This window comes from Melanerpes formicivorus, unplaced genomic scaffold, assembly GCF_026170545.1.
Source record: "Melanerpes formicivorus ecotype bairdi unplaced genomic scaffold, bMelFor1.0.p_v2 SCAF_27, whole genome shotgun sequence".
NCBI classification, from domain to species: Eukaryota; Metazoa; Chordata; class Aves; order Piciformes; family Picidae; genus Melanerpes; species Melanerpes formicivorus.
In genome coordinates this window covers 10874311-10900953 of record NW_027142379.1, presented here as the reverse complement: position 1 = coordinate 10900953, position 26643 = coordinate 10874311, and positions in this window count along the sequence as shown.

The following is a 26643-nucleotide window of genomic DNA, read 5'->3' as shown; positions in this document are numbered from 1 at the left end:
TCTGTAGTCATCTGATTCTTCTCTGTGGTAAGTAATTTACCTTTTGGGATATTTTTCCTAATGTAGTGCATATAATAAGTTTGAAAGAAGTGTGGACAGCAGATGGAGAGGAGCAATTTTCTGAGGCAGCTTTGTTGTGGCCTTCCAGTATCTGGAGGGAGCTTCAAGAAAGCTGGGGAGGGACTTTTGAGGTGTTTGAGGGAGTGATAGGACTGGGGGGATGGAGCAAAACTAGAGGGGCTGGACTGGATGACCTTTGGGGGTCCCTTCCTGCCCAGATCATTCTATGATTCTGTAAAATTAGAAAAGGGTGGATTCAGATTGGGTGTTGGGAAGAAGCTCTTCCCCATGAGGGTGGTGAGACACTGGAACAGGTTGCCCAGGGTGGAAGCCTCATGCCTGGATGTTTTTAATGCCCGGCTGGATGTGGCTGTGAGCAACCTGCTGTAGTGTGAGGTGTCCCTGCCCATGGCAGGGGGGGTTGGAACTGGCTGAGCCTTGAGGTCCCTTCCACCCCTGACAATTCTGTGATTGTGCCACTCTGCTCTGGTGAGACCTCATTGTGTCCAGCTCTGGGGTTGCTCTCTGTCCCTGGAGGCATTCAAGGTCAGGCATGATGGGGCTCTGAGCAATGGGATCTAGTTAAAGGAGTTTCTCCTTGCTGCAGGGAAAGTTGGGGTAGGTGACCTTGAAAGGTCCTTTCCAACCCAGTGCATTCAATGATTTCATGTAAATACACGTCTCTTCCTCCTCAAATATTTGTGTTTTGTTGTTGCTGTTGTGTTTTTGCTGTGTTTCTGGAAAGCTGGGGTTGATTCCTCAGTTGTTTGGGCTTTCTGCCTGTGTTTCTTTTTGTGGGCAACCTGTAAAAGGGAAAGCATGGAAGTCTTGTCAAGTCAAAAATGGTCTGTTCACCTCTCACCATCTTGCTCTTTGGGGAAGTACAGAGGAATATCTCTTTGTGATTTATGTGTTTTGGATGATTTTATTGCTGCCTTGCTTCAGAGTGCCCTGGAAGGCAGAAAAGAAAGGGCCTATGTTCTATGCTCTAAACAATAGCTGTCTTCTGCTTGAACCTAAGAGGCTAGAGGAATACAGGAGTAGAACAGCTCTCATTTTCAGTGGCATTGCTGGTTAGGGTTGTGGTAGTTTTAGGCTATGCCTTTAAATTTTTCTTGAGCAGAAAAGTAGTAAAATAGAAATCAAGCACTACTGGGTGTAAATAATCCCATTGAGATATTGGGCTGCACCCAAAGAGTGGCTGTCCATGGCTCCATGTCCCAGTGGAGGCCAGGGACAAGCGGAGTCCCTCAGGGATCAGTCCTGGGACCTGTCTTGTTCAACATCTTTGTGGGTGCCATGGACAGTGGCATTGAGTGCACCCTCAGCAGGTTTGCTGATGACACCAAGCTGTGTGGTGCAGCAGACAGGCTGGAGGGAAGGGAGGCCATCCAGAGGGATCTTGACAGGCTGGAGAGGTGGGCACAAGCCAACCTCATGAAGTTCAATAAGAGCAAGTGCAGGGTCCTGCATCTGGGTGGAGGCAATCGCAGGCACAAATCCAGGCTGGGCAGTGACTGGCTGGAAAGCAGCCCTGAGGAGAGAGCCTTGGGGGTGCTGGGGGAGGAGAAGCTCAACGAGCCCTCAGTGTGCACTTGCAGCCCAGAAAGCCAATCAGATCCTGGGCTGCATCAAGAGAAGTGTGGCCAGCAGGGCAAGGGAGGTGATTCTCCCCCTCTGCTCAGCTCTGGTGAGATCCCACCTGGAGTACTGCCTCCAGTTCTGGAGCTCCTATTCCAAGAGGGATGTGGAGGTGCTGGAAGGTGTCCAGAGAAGGGCCATGAGGATGATCAGAGGGCTGGAGCTGCTCTGCTGTGAGGACAGACTGAAGGAGTTGGGGCTGTTCAGTCTGGAGAAGAGAAGGCTCCGAGGTGACCTAACTGTGGCCTTCCAGTATCTGAAGGGGGCTACAGGAAGGCTGGGGAGGGACTGCTCAGGATCTCAGGTAGTGATAGGACTAGGGGGAATGGAATGAAGCTGGAGGTGGGGAGATTCAGGCTGGATGTGAGGAGGAAGTTCTTCCCCATGAGAGTGGTGAAGCCCTGGAATGGGTTGTCCAGGGAGGTGGTTGAGGCCCCATCCCTGGAGGTGTTTAAGCCCAGGCTGGCTGAGGCTCTGGGCAGCCTGCTCTAGTGTGGGGTGTCCCTGCCCATGGCAGGGGGGTTGGAACTAGATGATCCTTGTGGTCATTTCCAACCCTGACTGATACTATGATATCTACTATGAGATAGAATTTCCTCTTCTCACTTCTTTGCTCTGGGGAGAGATACTAAGGTGCTTCTGCCTGACCTTTGCTGCATTGTTTTGGTGTTAACATTCCTCTGCTCCTTCCTCCCTGCTTTTGTACAGGGGGATCTGGGAAGGTAGGGAAGGAGAAGCTAGTGGCTTTGACCAGGGGGTTCTGGTGCTGTTTATTAACTGTAAATACCTGTGAATATTGTAACTGCTGTGTATTTTGTACATGCTCCTTGCATTCCATTGTAGATTGTGGTTCTGCTTGTAAATGCAGCTTTCATTTGCTTCCAGCTGAACTGCTCTGGCAAAAGTAATGTTGGGGGGGGGGGGGGCAGAGGGGAGGGAAATTTCAACCCCCCACATGGGTATGACTGCCTTTCATGCCTCCAGTTTTCAGTTGCAAAGGAGAGAGTGGAGGCTATGTGACCTGAGAGAGAAAGCATTAGAACACTCCCTTTAGAGTGAGCTTCCTTTAAAGCCTTGCAAAATAGAGCTAAGTTCCTTGTGTGCTGCACGTGGAGGGACACAACTTTGTTGGTTGGTGATGGAGGCTGTACACAGGTAGTGCTTCTGCAGCTGATTTTCTGCTGGCATCACTCAGGTGTCCTGTGTGCATTGATCACAGGTGCCCTGAGGACAAACCAGCAATTAGTCATTACAGTGCTGATTTTTTCTTCTCTCCTGGGTATAGTCTCTGTGCATGCAACTGGGCTCCCCCATATGTTTCTCCCACGTTGACTCTGGCCTCTGTCTTCTTACCAATCCATTTCACAATGTGGCTAAACTTCATGCAGTTGCAAAGAACAAAGCACGAAGGACAATCACTTCATGCTTTGCACAGCATAAACAAAATCCCCATAAGGTTTCCAGGCCAGGGAAGGGAGTGTGTCAGATTCATCTGTAAAAGTCAGACAGAGAGGCTTTGCTTGCAGAGTGGTTTTAATTAGTATTTTGCTTCAGGTCATGCCATGCTCTTTCAATTAGGACTTTGGTGTAAGAAAGACTTCTCTCTTCCTAAATGCCTTTGCTCCTTTAAAGGGAGAGGCTTGGTCATTTTGCAGAGATGGTGGAAGGGGCTATCACTGATTGCCTTTAGCATGGGGGGAGTGTGATTTGTGCACAACTCTCACCTCTGAGTGGAATCGAGAAGAGTCAGGACTGAGTAACTTATGTGCATAGTTTCATAGTTTCATTCAGGGTTGGAAGGGACCACAAGGATCATCTAGTTCCAAAACCCTGCCATGGGCAGGGACACCCCACACTAGATCAGGCTGCCCAGAGCCTCATCCAGCCTGCTCTTAAACACCCCCAGGGACGGGGCCTCGACCACCTCCCTGGACAACCCATTCCAGGGTTTCACCACTCTCATGGTGAAGAACTTCCTCCTCACATCTAGCCTGAATTTCCCCACCTCCAGCTTCATTCCATTCCCCCTAGTCCTATCACTACCTGAGATCCTGAGAAGTCCCTCCCCAGCCTTCCTGTAGGCCCCCTTCAGATACTGGAAGGCCACAATGAGGTCACCTGGGAGCCTTCTCTTCTCCAGACTGAACAGCCCCAACTCCTTCAGTCTCTCCTCATAGGAGAGGTGCTCCAGCCTTCTGATCATCCTCCTGGCCCTTCTCTGGACACCTTCCAGCACCTCCAGATCCCTCTTGTAATAGGGGCTCCAGAACTGGAGGCAGTACTCCAGGTGGGGTCTCCCCAGAGCTGAGTAGAGGGGGAGGATCACCTCCCTCGACCTGCTAGCCACACTTCTCCTGATGCAGCCCAGGATCTGATTGGCTTTGCGGGCTGCAAGTGCACATTGAGAGCTCATGTTGAGCTTTTTGTCCCCCAGCACCCCCAAGTCTCTCTCCTCAGGGCTACTTTCCAGCCAGTTCTTAAACTCTTCATTTCCCTTTCACTTCAGCTCTCTTTTTCTCCTCTTCAAAATAATTTTTCCATTGCAAAACTCTGGCAGAAATAATTTTCCTTGATGCTTCAAATGAAACACTAAACCTTAAAGGAGTGATTAAAAGGTTTGTTTGCAGCTTTCTCTGTGTGGTCTTCCCTTGTGTGTGTTACCTGTATCTTAGAGTTTTGGAGTTTGCAACCACCTGTCTCCTTTCCCAGAACGACTCCTTTTGTTTCCTCTACATGTGAGTGTGCTCAGCAACGGGCCTCTTTTGGTTTCTAACCTCCTAGTTCTGGGTGGAAGAAAATACTGAAGTAAACAGGAAGGTTTGCTGCGGAACTCAAGGATGATCAGAGGGCTGGAGCACCTCTCCTGTGAGGACAGACTGAAGGAGTTGGGGCTGTTCAGTCTGGAGAAGAGAAGGCTCCGAGGTGACCTAACTGTGGCCTTCCAGTATCTGAAGGGGGCTACAGGAAGGCTGGGGAGTGACTGCTCAGGATCTCAGGTAGTGATAGGACTAGGGGGAATGGAATGAAGCTGGAGGTGGGGAGATTCAGGCTGGAGGTGAGGAGGAGGTTCTTCCCCATGAGAGTGGTGAAACCCTGGAATGTGTTGTCCAGGGAGGTGGTTGAGGCCCCATCCCTGGAGGTGTTTAAGCCCAGGCTGGATGAGGCTCTGGGCAGCCTGATCTAGTGTGGGGTGTCCCTGCCTATGGCAGGGGGGTTGGAACTAGATGATCCTTGTGGTCCCTTCCAACCCTGAATGATACTATGATACTATGAAGAATTCCATGGCAGTTTCCCCTTCAGTCAGAGCTGTAGCCCACTTCCAGGAGATACATGCAAAATCAGTCCCATGGTTTCTATTTTGCCAGCTAATACCAAAGGTGAACAAGCAAGAAGCATGGAAATAGAATTGATAGGGTTGGAAGGGACCTCAAGGCTCAGCCAATTCCAACCCCCCTTCCATGGGCAGGGACACCTCACGCTGCATCAGGTTGCTCACAGCCACATCCAGCCTGGCCTTAAAAACCTCCAGGGATGAGGCTTCTACCACCAACCTTGCCAACCTGTTCCAGTGTCTCACCATCCTCATGGGTCACAACTTCTTCCTAACACCCAATCCCAATCTACCCATTTCTAGTTTTATTCCATTCCCCCCCACAGTCCTATCACTCCCTGACACCGTCAAAAGTCCCTGCACAGCTTTCTTGTAGCCCCCTTCAGATCCTGGAAGGCCACAATTAGGTCTCCTGGGAGCCTTCTCTTCTCCAGACTGAACAGCCCCAACTCCCTCAGTCTGTGCTCATAGCAGAGGTGGCGTTCCAGTTCACTAATCATCCTCGTGGCCCTTCTCTGGACACAAAAGAAGACCTGCAAAAGAGCTGCAGAAATCTTGTTCATGAATATTTCCCATGTCTTCCAGAAGCAGTTTTGCAAACACTGTTAACAAAGATGCCCCATGCTGCCTATTTGGGGGCATCACCATCCCCTCTAAGGAGTAAGGCCCTTGTTTGGGGCAAAATAAATGAAGTGTCTAAATATCTACAGCAGGATAATGCAGCAAGGGCTCAGTGATGGGGTCATATGATGTATAAAAGATGTTATATATGAACAGTGTTATCTCTAGCAGTCTGCTGCATTCAGTTGTCAGAGCCTAGCATAACCTCATGAGACTTCATAGTGTTTGGTTTAAAGACTAACATACTTCTAGCAAAGTAGGGGTTTGGTGGTGGTGTGTTGTTGAAGTACTGTCTAGGGGTGCCTGCTTTATTGCCAGTGTTGAACAGGAGTTGTGCCTGTCCAACAGTTGTGAGCTCCCTGAATATTCCTCATCTGGAATCTTGTGTCCGGTTCTGGGCCCCTCAGTTCAAGAGGGTCAGGGAGCTACTAGAGACAGTCCAGCACAGAGTCACAGAGATGACTAGGGGAGTGGAACATCTTCCTTAGCTGGAGAGCCTGAGGGAGCTTAGGGCTCTGTTGCTTTGAGAGGAGGAGACCAAGGGGTGACCTCATTCATGTTTTTAAAGATGCAAAGCTTGAGTGCCCAGAGGCTGGAGCCAGGCTCTGCTGAGTGATGCCCAATGCCAGCACAAGGGGCAGTGGTGGAAGCTGAGGCAGAGGAAATTTCATGTGAACATGAGGAAGAATTTTTTTTCACTGTGGGACAATGGAACACTGGAAGCCCAGGGGGCTCATGGAGTCTCCCTCTTTGGAGATATTAAAAACCTACCTGGGTGTATTCCTGTGTGATCTGCTCTGGGTGACCCTGCTCTGGCAGAGGGGTTGGACTGGATGAGCTTTCGAGGTCCCTTCCAGCCTCTATCGTTCTGTGATATAGTTGCTCTCTTGTGTGTCTCCCTCAGCTATGCTTAGAATAGAATAGAATAAACCAGGTTGGAAGAGACTTTCAAGATCATTGAGTCCAACCCATCATCCAACACCATCTCATCAACTAAACCATGGCACCAAGTACCCCATCCAGTCTCCTAAACACCTCCAGTGATGGTGACTCCACCACCTCCCTGGGCAGCTCATTCCAATGGCCAATCTCTCTTTCTATGAAGAATTTATTCCAAATATCCAGTCTAAACCTCCCCTGGAGCAGCTTGAGACAGTGTCCTTTTGTTCTGGTACTGGCAGCCTGGGAGAAGAGACCAACCCCCACCTGGCTACAACCTCCCTTCAGGTAGTTGTAGAGAGCAATAAGGTCTCCCCTGAGCCTCCTCTTCTCCAGGCTAAGCAACCCCAGCTCCCTCAGCCTCTCCTCACAGGGCTGTGCTCCAAACCCCTCCCCAGCTTTGTTGCCCTTCTCTGGACACCTTCCAGCCTCTCAACATCCTTCCTAAACTGAGGAGCCCAGAACTGGACACAATACTCAAGGTGTGGCCTAACCAATGTGGTGTACAGGGGCAGAGTGACCTCCCTGCTCCTGCTGGCCACACTGTTCCTGATGCAGGCCAGGATGCCCTTGGCCTTCTTGGCCACCCGGGCACACTGCTGGCTCATGCTTGTTGTACTTAAACAGCAATGAGCAGCATTGCTGCCTCCTTGCTCTCTGAGTACTGAGCTGTTTGCAAGCATTTGCCATCGAGTCTGGGTCTAACTTAATTTGTGCCAGTCAGCTACAGGATACTGTACTTAACTGCAAATGAGAGTTGGACATTAAATCAATTTGTGGGAATTATTTTATGCTTTCTGGCTGTTAGGAAATGCAATGTATTATTGCTCTTGGCTCCTAGGCTGAGGGAAGTGTATTGAATTTGTTCCATGAAGGAAGATGATTGCTATCAATGCACAGTGTTATGGTTTCAAACCTTTACATATTCACTTACAGTCTGCCATCCATTTCATGCCTCAGTCATCTGGTTTGTGCTATAGGAGATATCATTAGGTACAGAAGGCTTTGGTGCATGCTGTGTGCTGTTCTGCACAGGCTGGATCGATGTGAGTCAATGTGCCTCTCAGTATGAGAGAGCCTGTGAGGATCTGTGTGGTGTCTCCTTCTCTGGAGACTTCCAAGACCTATCTGGATGTGTTCCTGTGTGACCTGTGCTGGATTCTATGGCCCTGCTCTGGCAGAGGCTTTGAACTTGATGATCCCTGGGGTCCCTTCCAACCTCTAACACCCTAGAATTTCTTACTCTTATTCAGTATCACTAAGGTTGGAAGAGACCTCAAAGATCATAGAGTCCAACCTGTCACCACAGACCTCATGACTAGAGTAGGGAGGACACTACTGCCTGCTGCAGGCTTGAACTCACGACTTATACTGAAAAGCGTCTGGAGGGTGGCAATTGTGTTTGGGTCTCTCATGTTAACACAGCTGGAAAATGGAGAAGGTGGAGGGCAGAAGGGTGTAGTTAAGTGCAGAAGCCAGTGTGGAATTGCAGGGCCCCATCCGAAGGGTGAGAGCTGCCAAGGAGTTGCATTTCTGGTGTGCTACAGTAGCCTCAAATGCAGTCTGAAGGGTGGGTGGTAGGCTGCAGAGCTTAACTGGCTGGAAAGAATGAGGACTAGTACAATCATAGAATTGTCAGGGGTGGAAGGGACCTCAAGGATCAGCCAGTTCCAACCCCTCTGCCATGGGCAGGGACACCTCATGCTACATCAGGTTCTTCAGAGCCACATCCAGCCTGGCCTTAAAATCCTCCAGGGCTGAGGCTTCCACCACCTCCCTGGGCAGCCTGTGCCAGCGTCTCACTACCCTCATGGTGAAGAACTTCTTCCTAACATCCAATCTGAATCTACCCATTTCAATTTTTTCCATTCCCCCCAGTCCTATCACTCCCTGACACCCTCAAAAGTCCCTGCACAGCTTTTTTGTAGCCTCCTTCAGATACTGGAAGGCCACAGTTAGGTCTCCTGGGAACCTTCTGTTCTGTATACTGAACAGCCCAACTCCCTCAGTCTGTCCTCATAGCAGAGGAGCTCCACCCCTCTGCTCATCCTTGTACTCTGGAGAGAGCTGAGGGGAGAGACAACAAGCACAGCCTGACCCAAACAAATCAGTCCCAGCACTGGGAGAGCTTTGGCCTGCTGGGAAGCAAATCCCTGGAGACCCTGGCCTTGCACAAAACCGCTCTGAGCCAGGCGCGGCGCAGGGAATCCGCACGGTTCCAACCGAAGCAGCCTTGAGTTGTGATGAAAAGAAAGCTGCAGAGAGGATGGTAAATGGTGGGTTCTTTTCCTTTTATTTGGAGCCCACAGTTGGCTTGCTAGTCTCATACAAAGCAAGCATGCTCTGCACTCCCAAGTGCATTTGCCATTTGGTCAGACATTGCAGTAAGTGATGTAACTTGCTGCTGGGAGTTTCTCCAGCCCCCTGCTGTTTTATTTGTTTGGAAGGGATGTTTCACAGTGCAACTCCTTTTTTTTTCCCCCCTTCTTTCTTTGCTTTTTCTTCTTTCTTTTCATTTACAGAGTCTACATTTGCTTTTCTCAAGTATTTCCTGCTCAGGCTTTGTTTTTTTTGCTTGAAGAACTTCTTATCTAACAGTGGGTTTAATGCATGTCCTTCTATGATGGATTTGAACCTTTTGGACACGTAATAATTTTCCACATTCATTAAACCCACAGCTCTTCAGCTATTGTAATTGCTTCCAGGCTCTTTAGAAATAAATCAGTGCACTTGATGCATTGCTCTATCCTTTATCATGAGCTGTGATCCTTGCTGTTCTCTCTAATCTTCAGCTTTTATCATTCTGTAGACTTTTTGATCTCAGGTTTTTTTTATGGCACAGTAAATTAGCTCAAGAGTCCACAGCTGAACTGTAACCTTCTGAAAGCATTCAGTCAGACCTGCTTGCAAAGATCTTTAGAACCATATAATAATAATAATAAACCAGGTTGGAAGAGACCTTCAAGATCATCATGTCCAACCCACCAACCAATCCAACCCACCTAAACAACTAACCCATGGCACCAAGCACCCCATCAAGTCTCCTCCTGAACACCTCCAATGATGGCGACTCCACCACCTCCACAGGCAGCCCATTCCAATGGGCAATCACTCTCTCTGTGTAGAACTTCTTCCTAACATCCAGCCTAAACCTCCCCTGGCACAGCTTGAGACTGTGTCCTCTTGTTCTGGTGCTGGCTGCCTGGGAGAAGAGACCAATCTCTGCCTGTCTACAACCTCCCTTCAGGTAGTTGTAGGGAGCAATAAGGTCTCCCCTGAGTCTCCTCCTCTCCAGGCTAAGGAACCCCAGCTCCCTCAGCCTCTCCTCACAGGGCTGTGTTCCAAACCCCTCACCAACTTCGTTGCCCTTCTCTGGACACCTTCCAGCATCTCAACATCTTTCCTAAACTGAGGGGTCCAGAATTGGACGCAGGACTCAAGGTGTGGCCTAACCAGTGCAGTGTACAGGGGAGAATGACCTCCCTGCTCCTGCTGGCCACACTGTTCCTGATGCAGGCCAGGATGCCATTGGCCCTCTTGGATGCCTGGGCACACTACAGACTCAGTACCCCCAGGTCCCTCTCTGCCTGGCCGCTCTGCAGCCACTCTGACCCCAGCCTGTAGCTCTGCCTGGGGTTGCTGTGGCCAAAGTGCAGAACCTGGCACTTGGATGTGTTCAATCTCCTGCCCTTGGCCTCTGCCCATCTGTCTAGCCTGTCGAGGTCCCTCTGCAGAGCCTCTCTACCCTCCAGCAGATCAACTCCTGCCCCCAGCTTGGTGTCGTCAGCAAATTTACTGCTGACTGACTCAATGCCCTCATCCAGATCATCAATAAAGATGTTAAAGAGCACAGGGCCCAGCACTGATCCCTATTGCACACCACTGGTGCCTGGCTGCCAGCTGGCTGTGGCACCATTCACCACCACTCTCTGGGCTCAGCCTGCAGCCAGTTCCTAACCCAATGCAGTGTGCTCCCATCCAAGCCATGGGCTGACAGCTTTTGTGGCCTTTGAGAACAATCAGGCAACCACTGATTTTTTTTTTCTCCTTTGGGTTCCATATGAACATTTGCATGCATATGGTTTCTGTGTGTCAGAAGCAGGCTTACAATTTTGTTGTGGAGAAGAAAGATTAGGATGCATTAGAAACACTTCAGAAAATCTGCTCCAGGTTTCTCTTTTGTTGCTTCAGTTTTCTGCAATGGCACTTGGAGGATGTTTTTTTTTGCTGAAGCAAAACCACTGGTCCAGCTGACTGGAATTTAGGGACAGATTTAACTGGTTCTTCTCTCTCCCAGCTATTTCAACAGGTCCAACTTAACCACATGGACTGTGGACTCCAAAAATAGAGGTGCTCTATGGGCTTTATATCTTTTCAAGAGATCTTTTGCTCTAGCTAGGGGAAAATCAAACCAAAACAAAACCTACCAGCACCAGAACAAGAGGTCACAGTCTCCAGCTGCACCAGGGGAGGTTTAGGCTGGATGTCAGGAAGTAGTTCTTCATAGAAAGAGAGATTGGCCATTGGAATGTGCTGCCCAGGGAGGTGGTGGAGTCACCATCACTGGAGGTGTTTAGGAAGAGACTTGATGGGGTGCTTGGTGCCATGGTTTAGTTGATGAGATGGTGTTGGATGATAGATTGGACTTGATGATCTCAAAGGTCTCTTCCAACCTGGTCAATTCTATTCAATCAAACAAAAAAAGGACATCAAAGAGAACCAAAACAAAACCCCAACCCAAACAAAGCAACCCCACAACAATCACTCTTCAAATTCCAGCTTTCCCTGAATGCTGTGAGAATATAAGAAGTAGTTAGGCCCCAAGTCACTCCTGGTCGTGTTTTGTTTGTGTACAATCTGGCCCCAGCAGCCAAATGTACATAAACTGCTGCAAGAACCCTGTTTGTCTTACCCAGCCTCCCAGAGATTTTCCAGAGCTTTGCTGATCCTCTTCAGCCTGCCTATATCTCCTTAAACCTCTGATAGAATAGAATAAACCAGGTTGGAAGAGACCTTTGAGATCATCAAGTCCACCCTATCATCCAACACCGTCTAATCAACTAAACCATGGCACCAAGCACCCCATCCAGTCTCTTCCTAAACACCTCCAGGGATGGTGACTCCACCACCTCCCTGGGCAGCACATTCCAAAGGCCAATCTCTCTGTGAAGAACTCCTTCCTAACATCCAGCCTAAACCTCCCCTGGTTCTGAAGACACCAAACAAGACATAGTGGGGCTGCAGCAAGTAAATGTGGAGATAAGAAGCCAAGAGTTATGATGTATAGATGGAGCACTTTGCAGTGTGGTGGAGGTGCTGGTGCTGGCAAGTTGCTGGCGTCTCTGTAGACCCTCTTGAGTGCAGCAGAACTCAGTGCAAATAGGAGGTGCTTTTTCTCTGTGCTTTTTATGTTCCATAACTCCTATGGCAACCATGAAAATACTTGCAGTAGGGAGGACTTTCTGGAATAGATTTCAACTTCCATTCAGGTGAGGGACTTTTTAGGGTGTCAGGGAGTGATAGGACTGGGGAGAATGGAGCAAAACTAGGAGTTGGGAGATTGAGATTGGATGTTAGGAAGATGTTTTTCCCCATGAGGGTGGTGAGAGACTGGCACAGGTTGCCCAGGGAGTTGGTGGAAGCCTCATGCCTGGAGGTGTTTAAGGCCAGGCTGGATGTGGCTCTGAGCAACCTGATCTAGTGTGAGGGGTTCCTGCCCATGGCAGGGGGGTTGGAGCTAGATGATCCTTGAGGTCCCTACCAGCTCTAACAATTCTATGATCAACCTGGTCTAGTAGGAGGTGTCCCTGCCCTTGGCAGCAGGGTGGGAAGTAGATGATCCTTGAGATCCCTTCCAACCCTGACAATTCTATGGTTTCCATCTGAGAGTAGGTTTTAAGGACCATTAAAATGCTCTCAGCAGAAAAGATGTACTTGGTTTGGGGTGGCTTTAATCAGCTGGTGAGAATGTTATCAAATCCACCTGCAACTTTACTAGAGGTTCAAGGCAGAGAAAGTTGAGTTGACCCACATCATATATGTGTAATTGTATGTAGATTACAGAATTCAGAGTTGTGATCAGTGACACAGAGTCTAGTTGGAAGCCTGTGGCTAGGGGTAAGAACTGGGTCCAGTTTTGTTCAATATCATTATCAACAATTTGGATGAGAGGATTGAGTGGACCCTTAGCAACTTCAGTGATGATACAAAACTGGGGGGGGTGGGGGGTGGCTGACACCTGTCAGGCTGTGCTGCCATCCAAGGAGATCTGGACAGGCTAGGGAGCTGGGAGCAGGTAAGCCTCATGAAGCTCAATGAGTACAGGTGCTGCATCTGGGGAGGAATAACAACAGGCACCAGTACACGTTGGGGGCTGCCCTGCTGGAAAGCAGCTCCGTGGAGAAAGGCCTTGGGGTGCTGTGGCACAGCAAGTTCTGCATGGGACAGCAATGTGCCCTTGTGGCCAAGAGGGCCAATGGGGTACTGGGGGGGTAGCAAGAAAAGTGTGGCCAGCAAGGCTAGGGAATAGTGTCAGGCTTGTGGTTTTGCACCTCAAGAAGAAGGGGGCCCAGGGAAGGTGTTCCAGCTGAAGGCAAAACACAAATGACCACAAGTCAAGAAACCATGTACTGCAACACAGAGGTTAGGAGAGCTGACTGCTTAGTCTGGAGAGCACTGGATCACCAGGGAGTCATTGTCTGGTCAAAAGCTACTGCAATGACAGAGAGGGGACTTTTCCCCACTCTTGCATGGGTAGGAGGGCAGTTAAGTCCTGTGTGCTGAGACTGCAGCAAGAAGACTTCTATTAGACTTCAGGTGACCTAGCAGCTGGTAGTTTGCTGGAGTAGAAAGCCCTGCAGACCACAGGAGACCTTTAAGAACACATTAAGCAAGTGTTGGTCAGGAATGACAGTAACCAGTGTCACCTCATGGCAAAGAAGCACTCCAGGTGACTTTTTAGAGTCCCTTTCCCCTGCTCTGGCTTCTGTGAGGACCTGAGTTTATTAGATGGCAGGTAGTTTGCTGATGTGTCACAGGCTGAACACTGCTCTTTGTTGTCTGTGCACTTGGTGTGGTTTTAGAGCACAATGATTTCCAGGAAAATGGAGCTGCTTTTTGACCAGGAACTGGCACTGCCTCCTCCCTGGCTACCAAGCAAGAGGCTGCTCACCAAAGGGAACAGGAGGTTCTCTAATTCCATGCTTGTGTGCAGCCGTAACGCTCCAGGCTTCAAAGGGGGAGGAAGCTTGAACACTGTGTTCAGATATTAAATATTGTTGCCTAATAAAAGTAGACTGGAAACAGATTTCAGGGAGCCCAAACTCTTCTGTTGGAAGCAGTGGTTATCAGGCCATCAGTCTGATTCTTGCCCAGATAATATATGCCTAGTTCAGCTTATCTGAACTCTTAGTCTTTCCAGAGAGCACTGCTATTCGCTCAACCTTTTCAGTGTTGCTGCCTTTTTTTCTTCCCAAATATGGAAGTTTAACCACGGCCTGTGCCTGCCAAACTTGAGCTTTTTGGAGCTGCAGACATGAAGCAGGATGCTATCTGGTTTTATGAGGCCTTTCTGTTATTTCTATAATCCTCAGCCGGCCAAGAACCCCTCATTTATCCTCCTGTTCTAATCCTGCTGTGTAAACAGAAGGCAGACACAGTCTTGGTCTCAACTCTGCTGCAGATGGAAGCAGCCCGGTGTGTGACTGTAACTTATGGATGGACTCTCTTACAGGAATCACAGGATGGTAGGGGTTGGAAGGGACCTCTGGAGATCTAGTCCAGCCCCCAAACATTTATCTAACTTTGAAGACATTATGTGACTGTCCTCGGCTCTTTGAGCAACGCCTAAAGAAATGTTACTTGCTCCAATAGATGCTTCGGTTTGTTTTACAGGGGAGCCCAGGGGCCTCGCAATTAGGGCTTTGTTATGCCAGATGTTGAGCAGTGCCTGTGCTCCAAAGTGTATTCACTTTCAAAGCAGATGAGGACTTGCCTAAGAAGGGTGGAAGAAGATTACAAAGTCGTTTGTCTAAGAACTAAGATGGGGGGAAAAAAAAAACCCAAACCCCACCTAAAAAGATCTTGACCTTGCTAAGCCTCTGAGCTGTTCGGTGTAAGAGGCAGCCCAGCATTAATTCCGAAGAAGTGAATGAGGCAGCTGCAAATCTCCTAATTTCAAGTGCAGTCCTCTGGGGGGCTATTTGAAAGGCTGATGCTTTTCCCTAATTGCTTAAATGTGGGGGCCTCTACAAGTTTAATGACCCTTTGGTGCCAATTACGAAGCCTTTACTTTCCTCAAGCTTATCTTTCATAAACAAACAAATCTTACTCAGACCCTGAAACGCTGCAGGGAGCAGAATGAAAATCTGAGCAAAGCAGAGGCAGAATTGAGCTTTGTGGGGGGAGTTTTCTCAATCCTTGTTGAAAATGACAAGTGGCATTGAGATTTCTGATCTTCTCAGTTGGGTTGGTTTTGTTTCTAGTTGTGAAGCACCAAGGGGCTTCTAGCAAAGCCTGCAGAGAGGCAGGTTAGTATTTGTCTGTTGTAAAGCAGATTTGATTACAAAGTCTATTAAGAACATGAGATTCTTATGTCTTGGTTGCCCATTGATAGTGCCCTGGTGTGGTTTCCTGTGTTCCATGAGAGAATTAGTAGTGGTGAAGGGTGGTAGGCTGCAGAGCTTAACTGGATGGAAAGAATGAGGGCTGTTTGGGTGGGTTGGATTGGTTGATGGGTTGGACACGATGATCTTGAAGGTCTCTTCCAACCTGGTTTGGTTTATTCTAATAAAGGTTTATTCTAATCATAGAGTTGTCAAGCTTGGAAATGACCTCAAGGCTCAGCCAGTTCCAATCCCCCTGCCACAGGCAGGGACACCTCACACTGCATCAGGTTGCTCACAGCCACATCCAGCCTGGACTTAAAATCCTTCAGGGATGAGGTTTCCACCACCTCCCTGGGCAACCTGTACCAGTGTCTCACCACCCTCATGGGGAACAACTTCTTCCTAACATCCAATTTGAATCTACCCACTTATTTCTATTTTTTTCCCCATTCCCCCTCCTAGTCCTATCACTCCCTGGCACCCTCAAAAGTCCCTTCCCAGCATTCCTGTAGCCCCCTTCAGATACTGGAAGGCCACAATTAGGTCTCCTTGGAGCCTTCTCTTCTCCAGACCGAACAGCCTCAACTCCCTCAGTCTGTGCTCACAGGAGAGGTTCTCCAGCCCTCTAAATCCTCTATATCGTTTTGGAGACTTTTAATACAGGGTAGAGTTGGGTTTTGCTTTTGCTTTCATTTACAAGTGATGTTCCTACTGATTTAAACTCTGATGTTGCAAAGCATCTTGTTACCATAAGTGAACAGTAAATGTAGTCTGATAACACTGACTGGGAAGGCTGTATTATAAAGTGCAAATGGTAGGTTGGACTTGATGATCACCAAGGTCTCTTCCAACCTATTCTATTCTATTCAACTTGAAGTACCATTATCATAGTATCATTCAGGGTTGGAAGGGACCACAAGGATCATCTAGTTCCAACCCCCCTGCCATGGGCAGGGACACCCCACACTAGAGCAGGCTGCCCAGAGCCTCATCCAGCCTGGCCTTAAACACCTCCAGGGACGGGGCCTCAACCACCTCCCTTGACAACCCATTCCAGGGCTTCACCACTCTCATGGAGAAGAACCTTCTCCTCACATCTAGCCTGAATCTCCCCACCTCCAGCTTCATTCCATTCCCCCTAGTCTTATCACTACCTGAGATCCTGAGCAGTCCCTCCCCAGCCTTCCTGTAGCCCCCTTCAGATACTGGAAGGCCACAATGAGGTCACCTGGGAGCCTTCTCTTCTCCAGACTGAACAGCCCCAACTCCTTCAGTCTGTCCTCATAGGAGATGTGCTCCAGCCCTCTGATCATCCTTGTGGCCCTTCTCTGGACACCTTCCAGCAACTCCAGATCCCTCTTGTAATAGGGGCTCCAGAACTGGACACAGTACTCCAGGTGGGGTCTCACCAGGGCTGAGCAGAGGGGGAGGATCACCTCCCTTGCCCTGCTGGCCACACTTCTGCTGCAGCCCAGGATCTGATTGGCTTTCTGGGCTGCAAGTGCACATTGAGAGCTCACGTTGAGCATTCAGGAAAGAGGTCATTAAAGTGATTGAAAATAAGGCTTATAAATGAACTCTACTCTTAAAGAGAGAGAACAAACTTAAACAGTTTCTTAATCCTTTCAAATGAAGCTAGACAGAACATCACATGAATAGTGAAGCTAAGCATATCATCCTTTAAAAGTATCCTAAAATCAATGGAAATCATCAGCACATGAGAAAGCTGGAAGCATTTTATGGTGTAGCATTTCTCAGTGGTCAGTAAACCCATTTAGTACTTTGTGTTTTGATGAGGTTCCAGAAGCTGTGCGATTTCCAATCGTCCCTGAAACCTTAGGGATAAATATTTTCCTTGGATCTCTTTTCTGCTCCTCTGCAAGACTTTTAGATGTGTAGCAGTTCAAACTTAAACAGATTTATTTGCTGGCTTTGCTTCTTAAAGGCAAAGAAACTAACCTTTGGCTGAAGTGCCTTGGTATTCACATACTGCTCTCTCATAAGCACATAAGGTCTCTCAAATCCTGGTTTTTCACCCTTCATGATTTTCATTTCATTATGCACTCATTCCTTGTTTCACACAAATTCTCTCTCCCTTACTCTGTTACACACACACAATCACCAAGGTTGGAAGAGACCTCAAAGATCATCAAGTCCAACCTGGCACCGCAGACCTCATGACTAGACCATGGCACCAAGTGCCACATCCAATCCCCTCTTGAACACCTCCAGGGATGGGGACTCCACCACCTCCCTGGGCAGCACACTTCAATTGCAAACAACTCAGTGAATGACTTTCTGCTCACCTCCAGCCTAAACTTCCCCTGGTGCAGCTTGAGACTGTGTCCTCTTGTTCTGGTGCTGGTTGCCTGAGAGAAGAGACAGTATCACTAAGGTTGGAAGAGACCTTGAGGATCATCAAGTCCAACCTGTTCACCACAGACCTCATGACTAGACCATGGCACCAAGTGCCACATCCAATCTCCTCTTGAACACCTGAAGGGATGGTGACTCCACCACCTCCCTGAGCAGCCCATTCCACCAAGAATGGCAGACAAACCCCCTCCTGACTACAACCTCCCTTCAGGTAGTTGTAGACAGCAATAAGGTCTCCCCTGAGCCTCCTCTTCTCCAGGCTAAACAATCCCAGCTAATGCATGGATGCTAATTTAATGTATGAACAAAAAAGCTACAAACAAACAAACACCAAGAAAAAAACAACCAAACAAAGAACTCAAAACCTCACATCCTGGAACCAAATAAAAACCACTACAAGAAGAAAAAATCCACCCCAAAAACCACGCGCAAAAAAACCCCAACCCCACAAGCAAACCAAACCACCCCAAAACAAAAATGCCCAACAAGAAATGCCCAAACCCTCAACCAGCCAAAAAATAGCTCATAAAAACCCATCCAAATAAACATCAAAACCCACCCAAACAAACCCTAAACAAAACCCAACCAACCAAAAAGAACCCTAAAGGACCACCAAAACACCCACCCCCTCAAACCCACCAACCAAAAAGCCACCACAAAAACCCCAACACGCAAAACCCCCCACCCAAAACTGAACAAACCAACCCAAACCAAAACCCAACCAAAAAGACCACCAATAGAACAGAGTAGAATTAGCACTGGGGAAGTTCCAGGCTGGACCCAGCAGCAAATGGGAATCAGATTCAGGAACACACAGAACACAGAATTAACCAGAATTAACCTTTGAGATCGAGTCCAACCTATCACCCAACACCATGTGATCAACTAAACCATGGCACCAAGCACCCCATCCAGTCTCTTCCTAAACACCTGCAGTGATGGTGACTCCACCACCTCCCTGGGCAGCCCATCCCAATGGCCAATCTCTCTTTCTGTGAAGAACTTCTTCCTAACCTCCAGCCTAAACCTCCCCTGGCGCAGCTTGTGACCAAAACAAACCCCAACCTAACCACTACCACAAACCCCCCAATACATACAAAAAGCCCCCAAACTGAGGGGGGAAAAAAAACAACCTGACAAACCAAAACCCCAAATCAAACCCACCACCCCCAAACAAACAAACCCCTACAAGCCCTAACCCTCCCCAGTGAAACAGTAGACAGGGAAAAGAAGCTGGATAGATAAAACCACTAGCTAAATTGTCCATAAAGGAACTTGGCTTTTAAGAGCTGGGCTAATTGCATACATTTCTCAAGCAAAATGGCACCTGGCTGTGAAAATGTGAAGACTGACAAAAAATCAGGACCAAATGATTCCAAAATATCAATAAACCTATTAAGAGCCATGTGAGAAACCAATCGATAGGGCAGGCAGTAGGGCACAGCTGCAGTAACAAGTCCACTTTAATACCATCAATAGCCCGTGGGGAAAACTCAGCCTGTTGGTTTGGGAGCAAGTAAACCAAGGAAAAAAAGATTAAGTACTAGAGGAAAGGGAGGGAAAAAGAGAGAGTAAATTGTAAATGAGTTGTTTGCAGGGGGAAATGTATTGCTCACAAGGCTATTTCTGATTTAAGAGGAGCATCTGGTACTGATTTAAGGAGGATGTTTATCATCTGCACCGAAAAATGGAGAGGAAAATGATGGTTATCTTAAGGCAGGTTATGTGGAAGTCAAATGGCTGAGTCCTGGTCCTCTTCAGTATCAGGGGCAAAAATCCAAAGCCTGCAGTGAAAGAAGTGGATCAGCGCTCACCTCTGCAGAGCTTCTTGACCCTTTGGAAAGGAAAAAAGTTCAGTTATCATGCAAGGCCGCTTGGTTCCTTTGAAGCACTCTTAGCAAATTCCGAGGGCTCAGAATGCAGAGCTGTAAATTTATTTTCAGACCTTAGCAGAAGTATTTATGGAGGCAAACCCACTGATGGAGCTGGGGTGGACTTGGCAAAAAGCACTGAGGTTGGTAAGGAATGGACTTCATAAACAGTGTGTTGCAAACGGGCCTCTCGCGTCCTTCCACTGCCAGAGGCTTTGCTCTAGAAGTGCCTTCCTGGTAGCTCCAAGGGAGCACAACCTAAACCTTCCCTGTGGACTCGATGATCTTTGAGGTCTCTTCCAACCTTGGTGATACTGTGAAAGGCACCTGGGGCTACTGGTTCATAGTAAGCTGAACATGAGCCAGCAGTGTGCCCAGGCAGCCAAGAGGGCCAATGGCATCCTGGACTGGATCAAGAACAGTGTGGCCAGAAGGAGCAGGGAGGTCATTCTGCCCCTGTACACCACACTGGTTAGGCTGCACCTTGAGTCCTGTGTCCAGTTCTGGGCCCCTCAGTTTAGGAAAGATGTTGAGATGCTGGAAGGTGTCCAGAGAAGGGCAACAAAGCTGGGGAGGGGTCTGGAGCACAGCCCTGTGAGGAGAGGCTGAGGGAGCTGGGGTTGCTCAGCCTGGAGAAGAGGAGGCTCAGGGGAGACCTTCTTGCTATCTACAGCTCCCTGCAGGGAGGTTGTAGCCAGGTGGGGGTTGGTCTCTTCTCCCAGGCAAGCAGCACCAGAACAAGAGGACACAGTCTCAAGCTGTGCCAGGGGAAGTTTAGGCTGGATGTTAGGAAGAAATTCTTCATAGAAAGAGTGATTGGCCATTGGATTGGGCTACCCAGGGAGGTGGTGGAGTCCCCATCACTGGAGGTGTTGAGGAGGAGACTGGATGGGGTGCTTGATGTCATGATTTACTTGATTAGTGTTGGATGATAGGTTGGACTTGGTGATCTCAAAGGTCTTTTCCAACCTGGTCTGGTCTATTCCTATCCTATCCTATCCTACCCTACCCTACCCTACCCTACCCTAGCCTACCCCCACTCTACCCCCACTCTACCCCCATGTGCAGGACTCTCTGCCATCCTAAAGAATGTTTTCTGTGATTCTTTGTAATGGTGCAGCTCACATTGCCTCTCTTCTCAAATGAGCTTTAAAACACACAGATAAGCTTGAAGACAGGTGGGCTGCATGTCAAAAAGATCATTGTGCCTTGTTGCATCCCTACAAATGCCACGAAACAGCCATGCCAAGTGAATGGCAAGGCTGTACATTGCTACTTCACAGGGACTGTTCTCTAGTGTGTATCACTTTATTCAAGTAATTGTGCTCTGAGGAGGTCCTTCACTTGATGGCTGCCTTAGGCTTTGGCTTTCTGGGACATCCCTTTCTCTGTTTTGAGTTAATCCTGAAGCTATGCTGTTCATCTTCCAAGCTGCAAAGGTCTCCCTCTGCAGACTGTGGATTTAGGAGTAGCTGCCGTGTGTTCTGGAAGCTTTCTTTAGTGCTATGTTAAAGGTCTTCCAGCAGCTCTCTTCAGCCTCATTGATTAACTCCTCTGCTACAGTAGAATGTGATTATGCTTGAATTCACATACCTGGGCCACTGAGCAGAAGCTAAAGTCAGCTTTCTGAAAAAGCAGTCTGCACCTCCAAGTCTGCTCCAGTGCTGTGCTCATTCTAGTCACTGTAGTGAGGTCAGGCTCCTCAAAATCTGTAATAAGGAGATAATTGTGTGGTTTGCAGTGGGAAGATCTTTGTTCTTTTAACTCTTAGGAATGCTGTTTCATCTAATTCTGTACCCCCTTCACCTTTCAAGTATAACAGCCCCTTGTGTCTTTGGGCTCTGCAGAGGGACCTTGACAGGCTGGACAGATGGGCAGAGTCCATGGACATGAGATTGAACACATCTAAGTGCCAGGTTCTACACATTGGCCACAACAACCCCAGGCAGTGCTACAGGCTGGGGTCAAATTGGCTGGAGAGCAGCCAGGCAGAAAGGCACCAGGGGGTAATGATTGACAGTAGTCTGAACATGAGCCCAGCAGTGTGCCCAGGTGGCCAAGAAGGCCAATGGCATCCTGGCCAATATCAGGAAGAGTGTGGCCAGCAGGAGCAGAGAAATCATTCTGCCCTGTACTCAGCACTGGTTAGGCTGCACCTTGAGTCCTGTGTCCAGTTCTGGGCCCCTCGATTCAAGAACAATATTGAGTTGCTTGAATGTGTCCAGAGAAGGGCAATAAAGCTGGGGAGGGGTCTGGGGCACAGCCCTGTAAGAAGAGGCTGAGGGAGCTGGGGTGGTTTAGCCTGGAGAAGAGGAGGCTCAGGGGAGACCTCATTGCTGTCTACAACTACCTGAAAGGAGGTTGTAGCCAGGTGGGGGTTGGTCTCTTCTCCCAGGCACCCAGAACAAGAACAAGAGGACACAGTCTCAAGCTGTGCCAGGGGAAGTTTAGACTGGATGTTAGGAAGAAGTTCTTCATAGAAAGAGAGACTGGTCATTGGATTGTGCTGCCCAGGGAGGTGGTGGAGTTCCCATCCCTGGAGGTGTTTAAAAAGAGCCTGGATGAGGCACTCAGTGCCATGGTTTAGTTGATTAGGTGGTGTTGGGTGATTGGTTGGACTTGATGTTCTTTGAAGGTCTTTTCCAACTTGGATCATTCTGTGTTCTGTCTTGGATACCCTCAGCTGTATCAGCTAGGATGTGATGCCTAGGTCTGGGATAACTGATTTTGACCTGATATATCTCTGCTGTCATCTTGGCCAAAATCCTGTGATTGCTGATTCCAGGTGGTGTAACTGTCATAAACCTTTAACCTTTGCTTTCATTGGTGCAGAAAGCTTTTGGGCAGACCTATTTACACAACCTCTTTGTGTGCCAGTTACTGCAAATGTGCTCTTGCCTTGGCATTACTCTAGCCTGAAACTCACCTGAGCTTCATGAATGATGTGTTTAATGCTGCATGGAAGTGTTACAACAGCATTATCATCATCATATCCCAGTTATGCTTTTGTGTCAGTGCTTGCAGCCTTAAATGTATTTTGCTGGGTGTTTTAGGGTGCTTTAATTTCAAATTACTTTGGATTTCTGTGGTTATTAGTGCAGAATTTGCTTTTCTAGGACAAATTTGCTGTAGGGGGAAAAAGAGTGGCATCTTTTCATAGAATCAATAAGGTTGGAAAAGACCTCAAAGATCATCAAGTCCAACCTGTCACCCAACACCTTATGACTACTAAGCCATGACACCAAGTGCCACATCCAATCCTCTCTTGAGCACCTCCAGGGAGGGTGACTCTACCACCTCCCTGGGCAGCACATTCCAACAGCGAACAACTCTCTGTGAAGAACTTTCTCCTTACCTCCAGCCTAAACTTCCCCTGGTGCAGCTTGAGACTGTGTCCTCTTGTTCTCGTGCTGATTGCTTGGCAGAAGAGACCAGTCCCCTCCTGGCTACAACCACCCTTCAGGTAGTTGTAGAGAGCAAGAAGGTCTCCCCTGAGCCTCCTCTTCTCCAGACTAAACAACCACAGCTCCCTCAGCCCCTCCTCACAAGGCTTATGCTCGAGGCCTCTTCCCAGCCTCACTGCCCTTCTCTGGACACTTTCAAGAGTCTCAATGTCCTTCTTAAATTGAAGGGCCCAGAACTGGACACAGTACTCAAGGGTTTTTGTCTTGTTTTGCCTTTTTCAGTTTGGTTTCCAGGGTTCTCTGTTATGATAAAGTTCATTTCCCACAATTTGGAAACTGTGAGTCCCAGAGGACTTTACAGCGACCTCAGTAAAAGCATGAACTCAAGTTCCTATTACCAAAGTGCTACAGCAAGCTCTGTGTCTCAGCTCCCTCAAACCAATGTATTTAATTCACAGTAACTTTTAACCTCCTTTCTTCCCCCCACCATTTTCCTGAAGTCACCTAGATCTGTGCATGGCTCTAAGAGTTTGTGTGGGACCAGCTCAAGGTTAAAGCATCTGTGTGCTGACAGGACACCCAGTGTGTCACACAGCAGCTTTGCTGGTTCTGATATGCAGCCTGCTGGTGAAAGCTACTGAGCATAGCTGGGCTTATCACAGCCCTAGCAAGGGGAGTGTGGCATTCCTGTGACAGGAAGCCAGCACCAAGCACTTCAGATGTTCCCTTTGCCACTCTTGTACAGGGATGGAAGTGGCATTGCTGCGTTCATCAGCTAAAATCAGTTCTGTGCAAGCAGCTGCCTTGCAGACCTCTTGCAGTTGTTTGGCTCAAGAGCTGCTGAATTTATCGTGTGCTGATCAGTTTTGTTATGACACTGGAGGGGAAGAAGGAAAACAGGGCTGGAGTCATGTAGGCAGTGCATGAAGTTTGTGGGAAGCTGGACAGCTCTTGTGCTGCGTGTCACCGTGACCTGCTCTCACTTGGTGAAGGCAAGATTAACCTTGAAAGCGAAGGTCCTGCCACATGTAACAGACAGCAACAGACCTGGGGAGAGCCAGAAGCCTTGAAAGATGACAATGGTCTCAGTTTCCTATTTAAATCAAAAAGGGATCTCAAGGCAATTAAAATCACAGCACAGACTGTGCCCTGGGGGTGATACAGAGTCTGAATGCCAAACAAAAAGTGTAACCAGCATGGTGAGGTATGATGCCTTTCTTTCCTTTTTTTTTGGTTGTTTATTTTTCTTCTAGCATTAGGAATCATGAAGTCAGTTTTACATCTTCATTTCAACTCACTCAGTGCTGAATGGGCACTTTCTGAATCTGCAGAGTGCAATAGCCATTGCTGCTTGGGGCACAGAAGTAGTTCAAGGGGTCTAAGAACCTCTGCTCCAAGGACAGGCTGAGGGAGCTGGAGGTGTTCAGAAATAGTGTGGCCAGCAGGAGCAGGGAAGTCATTGTGCCCCTGTACTCTGCACTGGTTGGGCCACACATTGAGTCCTGTGTCCAATTCTGGGCCCCTCAATCGAAGAAGGACATTGAGACTCTTGAATGTGTCCAGAGAAGGGCAACGAGGCTGGGGAAGGGGTCTTGACCACAAGGCTGGGGAGAGGCCTTGAGCACAAGCCCTATGAGGAGAGGCTGAGGGAGCTGGGATCATTTAGCCTGGAGAAGAGGAGGCTCAGGGGAGACCTCATTGCTGTCTACAACTACCTGAAAGGAGGTTGTAGCCAGGTGGGGGTTGGTCTCTTCTGCCAGGCAATCAGCACCAGAACAAGAGGACACAGTCTCAAACTGTGCCAGGAGGTTTAGGCTCAAGGTGGGGAGAAGGTTCTTCAAAGAGAGAGTTGTTAACTGTTGGAATGTGCTGCCCAGGGAGGTGGTGGAGTACCCATCCCTGGAGGTGTTCAAGAGGGGATTGGATGTGGCACTTTGGTGCTGTGGTTTAGTAGCCGTGAGGTGTTGGGTGACAGGTTGGACTTGATGATCTTTGAGGTCTTTTCCAACCTTATTGATTCTATGATTTTGTGTTAGCCTGGAGAAGGGGAGACTCTGGGGAGAGCTAAAAGAAACCTTCCAGTACCTGAAGGGGGTTACAGGAAGGATGGGGAGAGGCTCTCTACAAAGGCCTGCAGGGACAGGACAAGGGGCAATGGCTTCAAACTAAAGAAGAGCAGCTTTAGACTGGAACAAGATCTGCACCTTGAGGGTAGTAAAACACTGGAACAGGTTGCCCAGGGAGGTAGTTGAGGCCCCATCCCTGGAGATATTCAAGGTGAGACTCAACGAGGTCCTGGGCAACCTGATGCAGTTGGGGATGTCCCTGCTGACTGCAGTGAGGTCGGACTGGGTGACCTTTGGAGGTCCCTTCCAGCCCAGCCCATTCTCTGATTCCATTCTCTTCTCTGAAGTGGCAGTTACCAAGTGTGCTGTGGAGCTGGTGTAGGGCAGTGGGAAAGTGCAGGGTTGTGCCAGTGATTTCACAAACGTATTTGAACAAAACCTGGCCCTGAGCTCCTTCCATTTGAATTTTGCATCTTAATGATGAGGAAAAAAAAATTATCCCACAAGATAAATAATAGTTTGGGGTTGTTTTGTTTTTTTTTTTAGGGTGGTTCCTGCTTCTCCTGGGTTCATAAATAGCACAAAGGCAACCTAGCTGAGAAGCAGAAACATGCATGCTTGAGCACTCCAAGCTGAAAGCAACATGTCTCACTGCTTGCAAGGGATTGAATTTTCCAGCTGTACTGTTGTGCTGCTCCTGATATCTCTGCTAGAACCCAGACACTTCAGTTTAGTAAGCTTTTCATTTTAATTATTCTTGCCTTTTTTTTTTTAATCTGATGTAGTGGTTTGAGCCTTAACTGAGAGTTAAAAGCTAAAATGGGGAAAAGGCTGAGAATCTCTTCCCCACTCCCCCCCCGCCCCCCTCCCTCCAAACAGGGAGAGGGAAAAAAAAGGGTAAGGAGCAAATCCACTTAACAACAATCTGGAGTCAGCTTGGAAGTAGAGAGGTGAATAATTTTTTCTTCAAATTATATATATATGACAATAACAGGGAAAAAAGAGGTTCACAAGGGCAAGGAACAAGAATGGATGGGAGGGGGACAGAAAAAAACAATACAAAACCAGTCTTTCTCTGAGGAGGTGTGGAGGCAGCAGGGAAGAGGATCAGGTCCGGCCACGTGGCTGAGGAGCAGGAGGGCAGCTGCAGTATCACAGTATCACAGTCTCACAGTCTCACAGTATAACTAAGGTTGGAAAGGACCTCGAGGATCATCGAGTCCAACCTATCAACACAGACCCCATGACTAGACCATGGCACCAAGTGCCACGTCCAATCTCCTCTTGAACGCCTCCAGGGATGGTGACTCAACCACCTCCCTGGGCAGCACATTCCAATGACGAACGACTCGCTCAGTGATGAACTTCCTCCTCACCTCGAGTCTAAACCTCCCCTGGCGCAGCTTGAGACTGTGTCCTCTTGTTCTGGTGCTGGTTGCCTGGGAGAAGAGACCAACCCCTTCCTGGCTACAACCACCTTTCAGGTAGTGGTAGAGGGCAATGAGGTCACCCCTGAGCCTCCTCTTCTCCAGGCTAAGCAACCCCAGCTCCCTCAGCCTCTCCTCACAGGGCTGTGCTCAAGGCCTCTCCCCAGCCTTGTTGCCCTTTTCTGGACACCTTCAAGTGTTTCGATGTCCTTCTTAAACTGAGGGGCCCAGAACTGGACACATGACTCAAGGTGTGGCCTAACCAAAGCAGAGTACAGGGGCACAATGACTTCCCTGCTCC